Source organism: Capsicum annuum, chromosome 2 (genome assembly GCF_002878395.1).
Source record: "Capsicum annuum cultivar UCD-10X-F1 chromosome 2, UCD10Xv1.1, whole genome shotgun sequence".
NCBI lineage: Eukaryota > Viridiplantae > Streptophyta > Magnoliopsida > Solanales > Solanaceae > Capsicum > Capsicum annuum.
In genome coordinates this window covers 120,115,951-120,127,935 of record NC_061112.1, presented here as the reverse complement: position 1 = coordinate 120,127,935, position 11,985 = coordinate 120,115,951, and positions in this window count along the sequence as shown.

The window sequence follows — 11,985 nt, the reverse complement described above, 5'->3', positions numbered from 1 at the left end:
ATTAATTTATATTGAATATAGTTATTATGATTTTTTTTGCTTGCTTCCTGTTTACATTTTTTAGGCTTAGGCATTTGAAGCCATTCCTACCCTCTGAAAGCAGTTAATGGATTACCCAAATGAGGTTTCTCATCCAAGGATGTTTAGGTGGTTGGCTGCAAAGAGCAACACCAATGTTAAGGAGACTGATCTCTTTAACCCTCCGGATGATGTAGTACGTCTTCTTTAAGTAAAATAATTCTACTCAAAGATAAGAAAGATATTGAACAGATGTTTTATCTGGTGCAAAAGATGTTATATCTGATGCACCAGATGGGACATCTGTTGTGACGGGGTATATCTTGCATCAGATTACCCATCTATTGCTTTGGTTCTCTGAACCCGACTCCTAAAAGATTAACCATCTACCGTAATTATACAACAAATGTTTAATCTGATAATATATCATTCATCTGTTGCACCGTATAGATCATCTGTTGCATAACATATTACCCGTCTTGTGCAGCTGTTGTAACAGATGATTGATATTTTGCATTAGATTATCCATGTGTTGCTCTGTTTCTCTGAACCAGACTCAAACGGATTTTAACCATATACTGCAAACTATGTAATAGATGGGTCTTTTTTTTAAAATATAGCCCAACTGTAAAAATTATTATATTATATGATTTAAATGCATTTGTCTTTTTTTTTCTTTTTTATAGGTCGTACATCCATGGATCGTGCCTACTGAGGAGGAGTCGGTGATAACTTCTTATATACTCTAGGTCATGTTGATACTATTGAAGACCCAACGATGGAGTTAATAAAGAAGGAATTGGCTGGAGCAATATCCATAAGAAGAGCAGTTAGGCAAGGTCAGCCTAATGTTGAGGCTCTTCATGACCAACCTTTTACTAAGGCAAATCTGGGTGCTTCTTCGGGTGGAGTTGTTGGTATTAGCAGCAGGCATGCTGATGATGCTACCACTCGTGATGATGAGCATGTTAATGCTCAAGAAAGAATAAATATATTAGAAAACCCCCTTTTTCGCCCTTACATGGGTCCCTCTCACCCCTCTTCACCCTCGTGTTCTCATTGCGAATGCGATGAGTGCAAGGACAGATAGGATAAAGTCTTTGAAAAAGTAGAGGGTATCTCTAAAGCTATTGAAGAATTCAAATCCACGAGGTGTGTCATACCATCCAAGAAAGTGAGGGAGCCACACACTCCTACAACATTGGTTAGGAGAAAGAAAAGAGCAATTAGAGACATACTCTCCGCTCGAAAATCAAAAGAAATTGTAATTTCTCTCTCTCCAAAAGCTATTGAAGTTCAGGGGCCAGTCATGAAGGTGGACATATACGCGAAACTTGGCACTGAAGAGAAGAGGAATCTGCGACAGGCCAAAAATGCCAAGCCAGGTGCACCAGATTACCCCAGGCCTCCCTTTCCCCCCTAGGACTTCCAGACTATGACTGATATGCGTATGTCGTACAAGGAAAATACAAGGACAAGACAAGTTTACTTTTCCTAACCTAGCTCTTCTAATCTACCCCATGAAGAAGAAGCTACGCAACAAATTTCACATCTGTTGCAATAACTGGGTATACTGGTGCAACAGGTTGTGGTTCTTTTGTAACTTATTATCCATCTGTTGCATAAGTTACGCTGGATTAGTGATTCAGAGAACCCTATGCAACAAATAGACTATCCGTTCCATCTTTACAATTACTAACCTATTTAAAAATTGACTTTTTATCTCACAGCATGTTGACATAATTCTTTGCCTCATGAGGAAAAGGCAATTAACGTACCAGAAAATTTATGACATTGCCGATAGGATAATGAACCTCGACTTCTACAAAAAGCTCAAGGATAGGTACGATCAACTCAACAGAGAGGCGTCATCCCTTGGCATGGGACTTGATTTTCTAGTTCCTACGTTGGTCTTGGATGAAGAAGAAACGTTAAGATATGTTAGAGGGGACAAGCCAAATCCACACGGCAAGAGCTAGATCGAGGTAAAAAGGATTCTTGCAGTCATTAGCGTGAACGACATGCATTATCGAGCTGTTGAGATGCTACTCAAGGAGGGAAAGATCAATGTTTATGACTCTAACATAACTCTCATCGAAGATTTCAATCTTTTTCTCCTCGTGGAGCCACTGATGGTACTGTTGCCCATCTTATTGAGGGAGAGTAAACTGATGAATCATTTGCCAAAGAATTGTTAATAAAGAAATCATGGAATTTTGAAGGTCTAAAAAGGGGAATAACCCTTCTAAAAGATGATATCGCTAAAGAGAGCGGCTCGCACGCTCTTGCACACATCGAACGTTTGCTGACCAGCACAGAAAAGGCCGAGTCGATGACTTTTCTATGCAACAACGTTGTGGTAAATCTGCAAGAGGTCTGGGCTTATGGGGTACTAACTGGACGCTTGAAACCTATGCATATAGAAGAGCCTGTGAAATAGAAATTTTTAATTTCAAGTCATCCTTCACTTTATTACATGTACATGTAGTGGCAATAATTTTTTTCTGATGAAAGTTGAGTTTTTTATTATGCAATAGATTAGATTGTCAATCTATTGTAAAATATCTTTAATCTGTTTTGGCAGATAGTTTATCTGTTATAATAGGTTGGTCATTTGTTGCATTAAGCCGATGTTATTTTTATGAATAATCTAATAATCTAAGTCTAATCTGTTGCAACAGTGGGAAGACCTATTTGATGATTTCCAACAGATGACCTAAATTTTACAATATATGCCTAAATCTTTTTGATATTTTACAACAGTTACGCTTGAATATCCATGTGATCATCGACAACAAACCAGTAGCAAATACACACACCACCATGAAAATTTCAGCAATTAGGCTTCAATATCCATGTGCCCAACAACACCAAACCAGTAGTAATAACGATAAAAATGTAGTATCTTCTTGCTCGATATTGTTTCTCTTCATAAGCTTTGAATTTGTTCAACAAACCCCAGATTACACGAGTTGCTTGTAAAGGGTGTCGTTCTTCATACCAATCAAAGTAATCGCATCCACCCAATTTCTATAAAAAAGAGAACACAATTACAAAATAATTACAAGTCAATAATTAATAAACTAATTAAATAAAAAAAATATTATATTTGAAATCTTACAAGTAAAAAATTTACGACCCGAATTTTGTTGAGTCCAAGAAGTCTTTAATAGAGCTTCATGACCGCACTTACAATATCAAAAATCTTTATCACAAAAAACAGTGAAAGATGCGCTCGACATTATCAAGGTCAGTTGGAAAAAATGAAAGTAATAATTTGAAGAATTCAGATAGATAAAAGAAGATAATGGTGAAGAAGAAGATTTGAGAATTTAGGGTTAAATTTTAGGAGGAAGATGAATATATAAGACAATTGAGGGGAAAAAAATGACCGTTGGGGGCCAAGTGACGGCAAGTCAGCGAAATGTGCCAGACTGACACTGACACATTTGATGCCTATTTTATTTTACGTGCTTAAAATAAACATGTCTACTTGATGCCTATTTTATTTTAGGTGTTTGAACTTAACACCGTCGATGGGTTGCGCTTTTTTTATTTCAATTCAATTCACTTTAACCTTTTTACACGTAGTGGTAATTTTTTATGTCCAACGAAAGTTGAATTTTTATAATGCAACAGATTCTTCATCCGTTGTAACAATTATCCTACCTGTTCTGACATATAGTTTATCTGTTGCAATAGGTAGGTCATCTATTGCATTATCTCGATGTTTTTATCTAAAGTCCATCTGTTGCAATAGTGGGAAGACCTGTTTGATAAATTCCAACAAATAACCTACCTGTTGCAACATATGTATAAATCTGTTCGATTATTCCAACAGATGTGTCATTTTTTGCAACAGATAAAGTTCATCTGTTGCAACATGTCTAAATCTGCTCTCTTTTTTTTTTCTAATAGATGTGTCATCTCTTGCATTATCTTGATGTTTTTGTCTAAAGTCCATCTGTTGCAACAGTGGAAAGACCTGTTTGATAAATTCCAACAGATTACCTACCTGTTGCAATATATGTATAAATTCATTCGATTTTTCTAATAGATGTGTCGTCTGTTGCAATATTTGAATCTAGTATTCCTTTTCAATTAATAAGTTCAAATCTAAGAAATAAATAAAATTCGTAGACAATATAAAATAAATTGAAGCCTTCATAAATTAGCTGAAATAAGTCAACGAATAAATGAAATATAAAAAATTGTTATGGGTACAGATCTCAACAAATACATCAACAACAATTTAAGTATCCTGCCAAGGACTGCTTTGACAAGCTCAAGCTATAAAGATCTACTTAGTATGGACAAGTTGTTCTTCATCTGGTGCTATGGAATTCGGCTTTGCTCATCGTGGATCTTTATTGTCTCTTGCGTACGGTTTCTAAGCTTTTGTTCTTCGTATTTTCATAAAAAGAGTAGCATATTATCAATGTTGTTCAGCAGTAGCTTCTTCTACATCCGCCTAGAAAGCTAGAATTGGTCCATTCTAATCACAGAGATATAAAAAACGAAAAAGGATAACTTATCTCCTCTAGCAAATCAAACAGGTCTTCCTCTCACTTTAAATTATCCCAAACATATTATATTTTTGTTGCAATAATGAATCAACTGTTGGGACAAATTTCTACAAGAGGAAGACCCTGTGTGATAAGTTCCAATGGATGAACCATCCGTTGCAAGATATGAATCATCTGTTGCAGCAGATAGGTCGTATATTGGTACAAATAAAAGCAGTACAAAGATTTGTTTGATTTGCTAAAATATACAAGACATATGTTGCACCAGAGGTGCAATAGGTTAGTCAACTATTGCAACAGATGTATATATCTGTTTGATAATTTTCAGCAGATGTGTCATCTGTTGAAACAGATATGTGTCTGTTTGTTTTATCAGTTGGAAGACATATAATATATTCATCTTCTTCAGCTCGTGCTGCTCTTCTTTGGACATTGTACATTGCTCAGTGCAACTCACAAATAGAGGAGTTGCAAATTCACTGTTTTTGATGTCTGATAATGCCCTGGAAATCACTCTCCTTCTCCTCTTAGCCCTAATCTCTAATGGAGTGGATGAAAATAAAATTCTCTTTGATGGAATGAGACCCCTCTTAGATGTCAATTCCTTTACAGAAGCAGTTAATGCATTAATAGCATTAATCACTACATCATGTTTTGTCCTGCAGTCTTGACATTTGTATGCAAAACATTCGCTGGGAGAGGCAAAATCTGTATAAACAGTATGATCATACTCATAATGGTTTGCTTTAAATACTGTAAGAGGAGCATCATTAACACCAACAGCATCACCACTACCACCACCAACAGTTCCATTAACAACAACAAGCCCACCCTCCAAAATTATTTTTCTTGTAATGGATATTGCTTCAAACAATTCTATTTTTATTCTGTCGATGACCTTAGGGTCCGATAAAGTTTGCACAGACAATAAAGAAAGAAAATAGGACATCTTTAACTCTCAATTGGTCGAAACTTGCGACGGATGCACATTCTAACATAAATCATTACATATATTAGAATGATGATTAGATCATTAAAAATAAAATTAATTAAAAGAAAAAATTAATTATAATTAGACTTACTGCATCCTTCGGGGGACTGAAGATATTAAGAAATTTTATATTTTTATCAGTTTTGGCCGACAACCATCTCAAGATTCTTGGACAGGAAACTCCTTCCTGGTAGTTCACTTGTGTAATACCCCAAAAAAATCCAAAGCACTATTAGAGCCATGTACCAAGCTCATGCATAGTACATCATGGTTATTTTATAGTTTTATGAGTAGTTTAGATGTATATTAAGGCTTCAAATAACTCCCAGCTATCAGACGAATCAAAACATTCCTTACCGATTGAATTCTTGAGAAGGATATTGGTATAGTCAACTTCAAATAAGCATATATCTCATTATACTTGAAATTTTTGAGCTCATGACCTATCAACAGATATATAATTGAATTATCTTTCCAATGATACCAATTTTGCCTAAACCTGATATCGGCGCAAAGAGTTATTCCTATTTTACTCCAGCGTGTCAGGCTGAAAACAGTGTGACGACATTTGTGGTAGCTTACCACACTTGTGATACCCTATCACGAAGGTCGTCAGCCTTAGACAGAAACTAGATCCTAAGTGACGACATTCATGGTAGCTTACCACATTTGTGACGCCCTATCACGAAGGTCGTCAGCCTTATGCAAAAACCGGCTCCTAAGTGACGACACTCGTGGTAGCTTACCACACTTGTGATGCCCTATCATGAAGGTCGTCAGCCTTAGGCAGAAACTAGCTCCTAAGTGATGACATTCATGGTAACTTACCACACTTGTGACACTCTATCACGAAGGTTGTCAGCCTTAGGCAGAATCCAGCTTTTGTGTGACGATATTTTTGATGGCTTATCACATTTCTGACGCCTTGTCACAAATGTCATCAGCTATGATTTTCAGCAACTGAGAATTTATTTCATAAGGGTATTTTGGTCATTTCCTTCACCTTCCACGACTTATAACCCTAAAGAGGCATAATTTTTCCCATTTTTCTTCAGTTAAGCATCTCAAAAACCCTCTCTTACGCTCTCAACCACAAAATTAGGGTTTCTATCAAACTCATCTCTCAAAAGCAAGATTCAAGCCTTTTTCTAAGATAATTGAGAATTAAGTTTCCCAATCCAAGAACTCTCTAGCAAATCATCAAGGTTTCCTTTCTAAGGTATGCGCAGTGTTCATCTATGGATCTAATCTGTTCATAAAGCTCTAGAACCATGCTTTTAAATGTTATTTTGTAAACTTTTGTGGTGATATAAGCATGTACACGTTGATGATTCTTGTTCAAGTTTCAAGATGATATATAAGGATATTTTCATGGAATATATGTGATTGTTGGTTGAAAATCATGAACTTTAGGTGGGTTGAACTAATGCAAGTATGAAATCCACCTATGCCTTAAAGAATGCATGTATGGTGTTTGATAAAATGCCTAGGATATTAAAAGTTCATATTTACATGATTTCATGATATCTAAATGACAAGTCCATGTTAGCGATACACTTCGATATGAATGCCCATGCTATTTATGTATTCTTATGGTGATGGCATGAAGCATGTAAATGATGGAAATATGAATTTTATATGCGGATTATATCCACGATTTTCCTACCATGTTTGAGGTGTTGATTAAATACATGAAGTATACTATCCCCTACTTATGATATAGTGAATTGTGGACTCCAATCTTGTGATCAAGTCATGTCATGTGTGTCAGTTTCCTTCTATCGAGTCCTGGGGGTATTCGTACCCAAAAAATACAGCTGTGTGCCTAGAGTCATGTCATGTTGTCACGATAAACTCAGTCAAGCTATAATCAATAGAAATCAATCAGTCATGTGACTCAGGAAATATCAGAAATCTCATGCTCTCAGTTAACTCTCAGATAATAGTACTACTCCATCAGTCAACGCATGTCAGTTATTCAGTCCATGTACAGTTAGTCGAATCATGTTCAGTCCCTTCGGATGGGAGTAGAAGTTAGCACCGAGTGAACCCAAGGATGGGAACTCATCTATCAGTTTAGGGTGTGATTCTTAGCAGTCATCCTTGTGTTCCAGAACTACGTAGCTAGCTTAGGTTGAGACATCTTAACTTGTCAGATTAGGGTTGATGAAGTGGCTTAACCTGTCAGTTTAGAGTCCCACCGTTCTCACCTTGAGTACCTGCCAGATAAGGGTCACTCACAACTGTCCTTACCAGTGGCGCGGTATTGACACCCCTCCAGTCGGGGCAGAGATTGGACCCCAGCTTAGCCATAATGACATACATGGGGCATGTCGGTTAAACAACTATCTCCCATAGTTTTAGTATCAGTCTCAGTAAAAGAACTCAGACAATTCTTTAGATATCAGTATACCAGGACTGTTAGATACGGTCAAATTCAGTTATAGCACGGAACTCAGAGAGTTCAACCAGATTCAGGACTGTCAGATACAGTCATCCATGTTATCAAAACTATGGTTCCAGCTATGTATTAGCGTATAGATTTAGCCATTACGTACTCATGATCTTAGTTACTATGTATGTATGTTTGTACTCTTACATTCATATCAGTCAGTCAGTAGTATTATTCTTGCATGTAAACCCTTTGTATTAGCTTACCTCACTCGTATACTCAGTATTCCAGTTGTACTGACGCATTTGCACTATGGTGTTTTCTTTTCAAATTAAACCATAGGTTCAGAGGCACGAGTCCCATACCAGCAATAGCAGTCGCATTCAGTATACAGAGTTGCAGTGAGTCCTCTTCATTCGAGGACGACATTATTTGATTTATTCATTTATTTCTTCAGTTTAGTTTTACGGAGTTAGTTGGAAACATATTCCTTCAACTCGTTATTCCAGACAGTACTTAGAGGCTTTCAGATTTACGCTCAGATTTAGCTTTCAGATTCAGTTTTCAGTTGTTTTGGGTATTTTTTGCCCATATGGATCTTATATTATTTCAGTTGAACCTTATGGCCTATTGTGCATGTTTTTCGCATTATTATGTCATGAATTATAGTATACAGGTACAGATATTAGTATGGGTTAGCTTGTGATCCCTTGGGGTCATAAGCACCATATAGCATTTCGGTTCAGAAAATCAAGGTGTTACAACTTGTTGTCTCAAATAAGGAATGGCTTCAAACGCCCAAGCCTATAAAATAACGCTAATAAATTAAAACCATTATTGTGCGACAAAATGAATGATATCATAATAGAAGAAAGAAACATTTACCATGAAATCCCATGGGAAGCCATATAAGTTGACTGTCTTTGGTGCTAACGGAGTCAACAAATATTTGACAGTCATTTTGAAGCTTTCATACCCCCATGGATAGCTGTTAAACGTCTCAAGATCCTCAGAGAGCTTTATTAAACCGAGGCTTATGTTGTTGTTAACGTCTCTCGCCCAAAGAATATTATGTACAAGCCTAACCAAGCACAATAACTGCTTGTGTAATGACTTCTTGTGCTTCTTTGAAAGTCCTTTACCTTTCAATGCTTTGTTTTTGAAGCTTGGACCAACAATGGACACCAAGTCATCACGATCACACGACTTGCCTTTGCCTTTTTTGGGTGTGCGGGGTGCTTTTTTGGGGTTAGAATAGGTATAACTTGAGAAGGACGATAACATTTTAGTCCAGTAACTATGACAAACTCCTTCCAATCAAAACAAACAGGCATGCCACAATAATTTATTCACACCTCATCCATATTATCTTTTTTTTCATACATAAACCTATGCTTGAGAAGTTCATATACCATTTTTATTTGGAAACGAGCATTGTTGTCCTCCGACAAATCAAGATACTTCCCAAAACAGCTATCCCTGAAATAAGCATCCAATTTTTGTTCTCGAAGTATTTTTCTAAAGGCATCGAAAGATTTTCCCATGGCTGACTTAACCATGAAATCACCTGTTAAATCTGCGGCACCATCGCACTGCATTCTTACAAGATAATAATCAATGCCGAATGCTTTGACCAGCTCTTTGGTGGAAGGGCTATTAACATCTGCATCATCTCTTTTGAAATATTCCTCCTCTCCGTGTTCATTACATTCTGCTCCCGATTGAGATAAAACTTGTAAAGCAAGCTCATGGTATAGTAGATGTAGCCTAGCTGCTTCACTTGTTCCTTTACTTGGACTTGATTCGATTTCTATTCTTTTGGGAACTATATTATCTAAAATTAATAGGAACATAAAATAATATATTATTATTGATTAATGCATCGTTAAAAAGGGATAACAGTAAATCAAATAAGCAAAATAGTAAAATAATAGTTGCAACAGATCACTGATCTGTTGCACCAGGTAGTATATCTGTTACAGCATATAACCAAACTGTTGCAGTAGATGAGTAATTTGTTGCAACAATACAAAACATATCACTCAACTTTTAAAATAGATGAATAGTCTGTTAACAGATCACACAACTGTTGTGACATCATCTGTTATAACGTATGAGTGATCTGTTGGAACAGTTAAATAATTCGTAGCAACGGCTGAGTAATCTGTTGCGATAATACAAAACATATCACTCATCTGTTGAGAAAAATGAATGGTCTATGCAACAGGTCACACATCTGTTGCAGCACGTGAGTGATCTGTTGGAACAGTTATCAATGATTAATATTATTTAGATTTCTTCCAACAGAGAGTCGTCTATCACAGCAAATGAATGATCAGTTGGAAAAATTAAGTTTTGGACTTTTCCTGTAGGAAGAGTTGGTAGGATTTTATCCAAAAGGAGGTTCATCTGTTGCATTAGATCATTAATCTGATGGTTCTTCCATTGCACCAGATAGTTAATTAGTTGCATCAAATTTTTTATCTGATGCTTAATTTGTTGCAACATATGGTAAAGTTGTTGCATAAGATATTTAATCTATTGCATCAGAGTATTAATCTTTTGCATCAGAATTATAAGCTGATGTTCCTATGGTGCATCAGATAGTTGATCTGTTTCATCATATGATAAATCTGCTGTATCAAATGATTAATATGTTGCACCAGATGGGTAATCTGTCGGAGGAAACAGTAGCACGATTTTGTTGAACAAAAAATAATAATTTCACTATTTTTACCAAGAACAAGAACAGAACAAATCAAACCAAATTGTCTTTTTATTTTTATAAACACAAACAATAAAAATCAAACTTCAAAAAAATGCAACAAATAACAAAATATCATAATTCACTTCAAAAAGAGAAGAAATACCAGAAATTAGGATTTTATTCAGACCGCATTTCAAAGTAGTGCAACAAATATTGAAATTGTTAATCAATCTATAAGAGAGTTGGCTCAAGTTCCTCATTTTCTTCAAAACTAAAAAGGCCATAAATTTTTACTTGTGAAAGAAGGAAAGGACCGATGAAGAATTCGAAGCTGTTGTGGTCGGAGAACAAGGCTGTCACATCGATTGAAGTCGAAAAGGAACTCGAAGCCCAACTATTTATAGTCGGATGTTGAAGTCGCGGACGATTGAAATGAGAAATTTGCAAAACAGTTGGTTGAGAGGTAGTTGAGAAAAGCTGTCGAGAGAGGGATAAGAGACAGGTTGATTGAATTGAAGAGGGGAACTCGAAGCCCAACTATTTGTCATCGGAGGTAGAAATTGTCGGAGGTTGAAGGGAGAAATTTTGCAGAATTGTTGGTTGGGAGAGAGTTGAGATAAGTTGTCGAGAGAGAGGAGAGAGTGTTGATTTGGATTGAAGAGGGTGTGGGTTGGGTTGATTTGTATTTTTGAAAAGATTAGAAAGTTTTGAAAATATTAATCAAGTCCACAATTAACTTGATCAAGTTTCCTAATAATGTTTGACCCTATCTATTGGTCAATGTCACCAATCTTTATTCAAGACTTAAAAAGACATCTTTCCTTCAATTTTTTCATGGCAAGCTCACATGTTATAGTCTTGATTCTTTTCTTTAGCAATTTATAGTAAGTATATGTGTGCTTCAAAATTAGGCCTCCTTAAATATTAATTAGACTCTTTAATTGCTAAAACATATTTTCTCTTTTCATATATATATATATATATATCTTCTTTGTTTTCATTCAAGCCATTTTTACAGGCGGTAGATGAATGTCGGTCAGCTTTGAGAATTTTTTTAGGTAAAGATTAGGTTTAATTGTATTATTTTTATATTTCTGTTTTGATAATTTTTTCTGTGTAAAAGTTAAGTTTAGTTGTATTATTTTGATATCTCTATTATCGTATTATTTTGTTATAGTTAATAGATGGTAGATGAGTGTCATACGACTTTGAGAAATTTTTTGTGTAATTATTTGTTTTGATGTCTCTATCATCGTATTGTTTTGTTGCAGTTTATAAATGGTAGATGAAATAATTTTTTTTTATAAAGGTTAGGTTTAGTTAAATAAATTTTTCAAAATATGTTGAATTT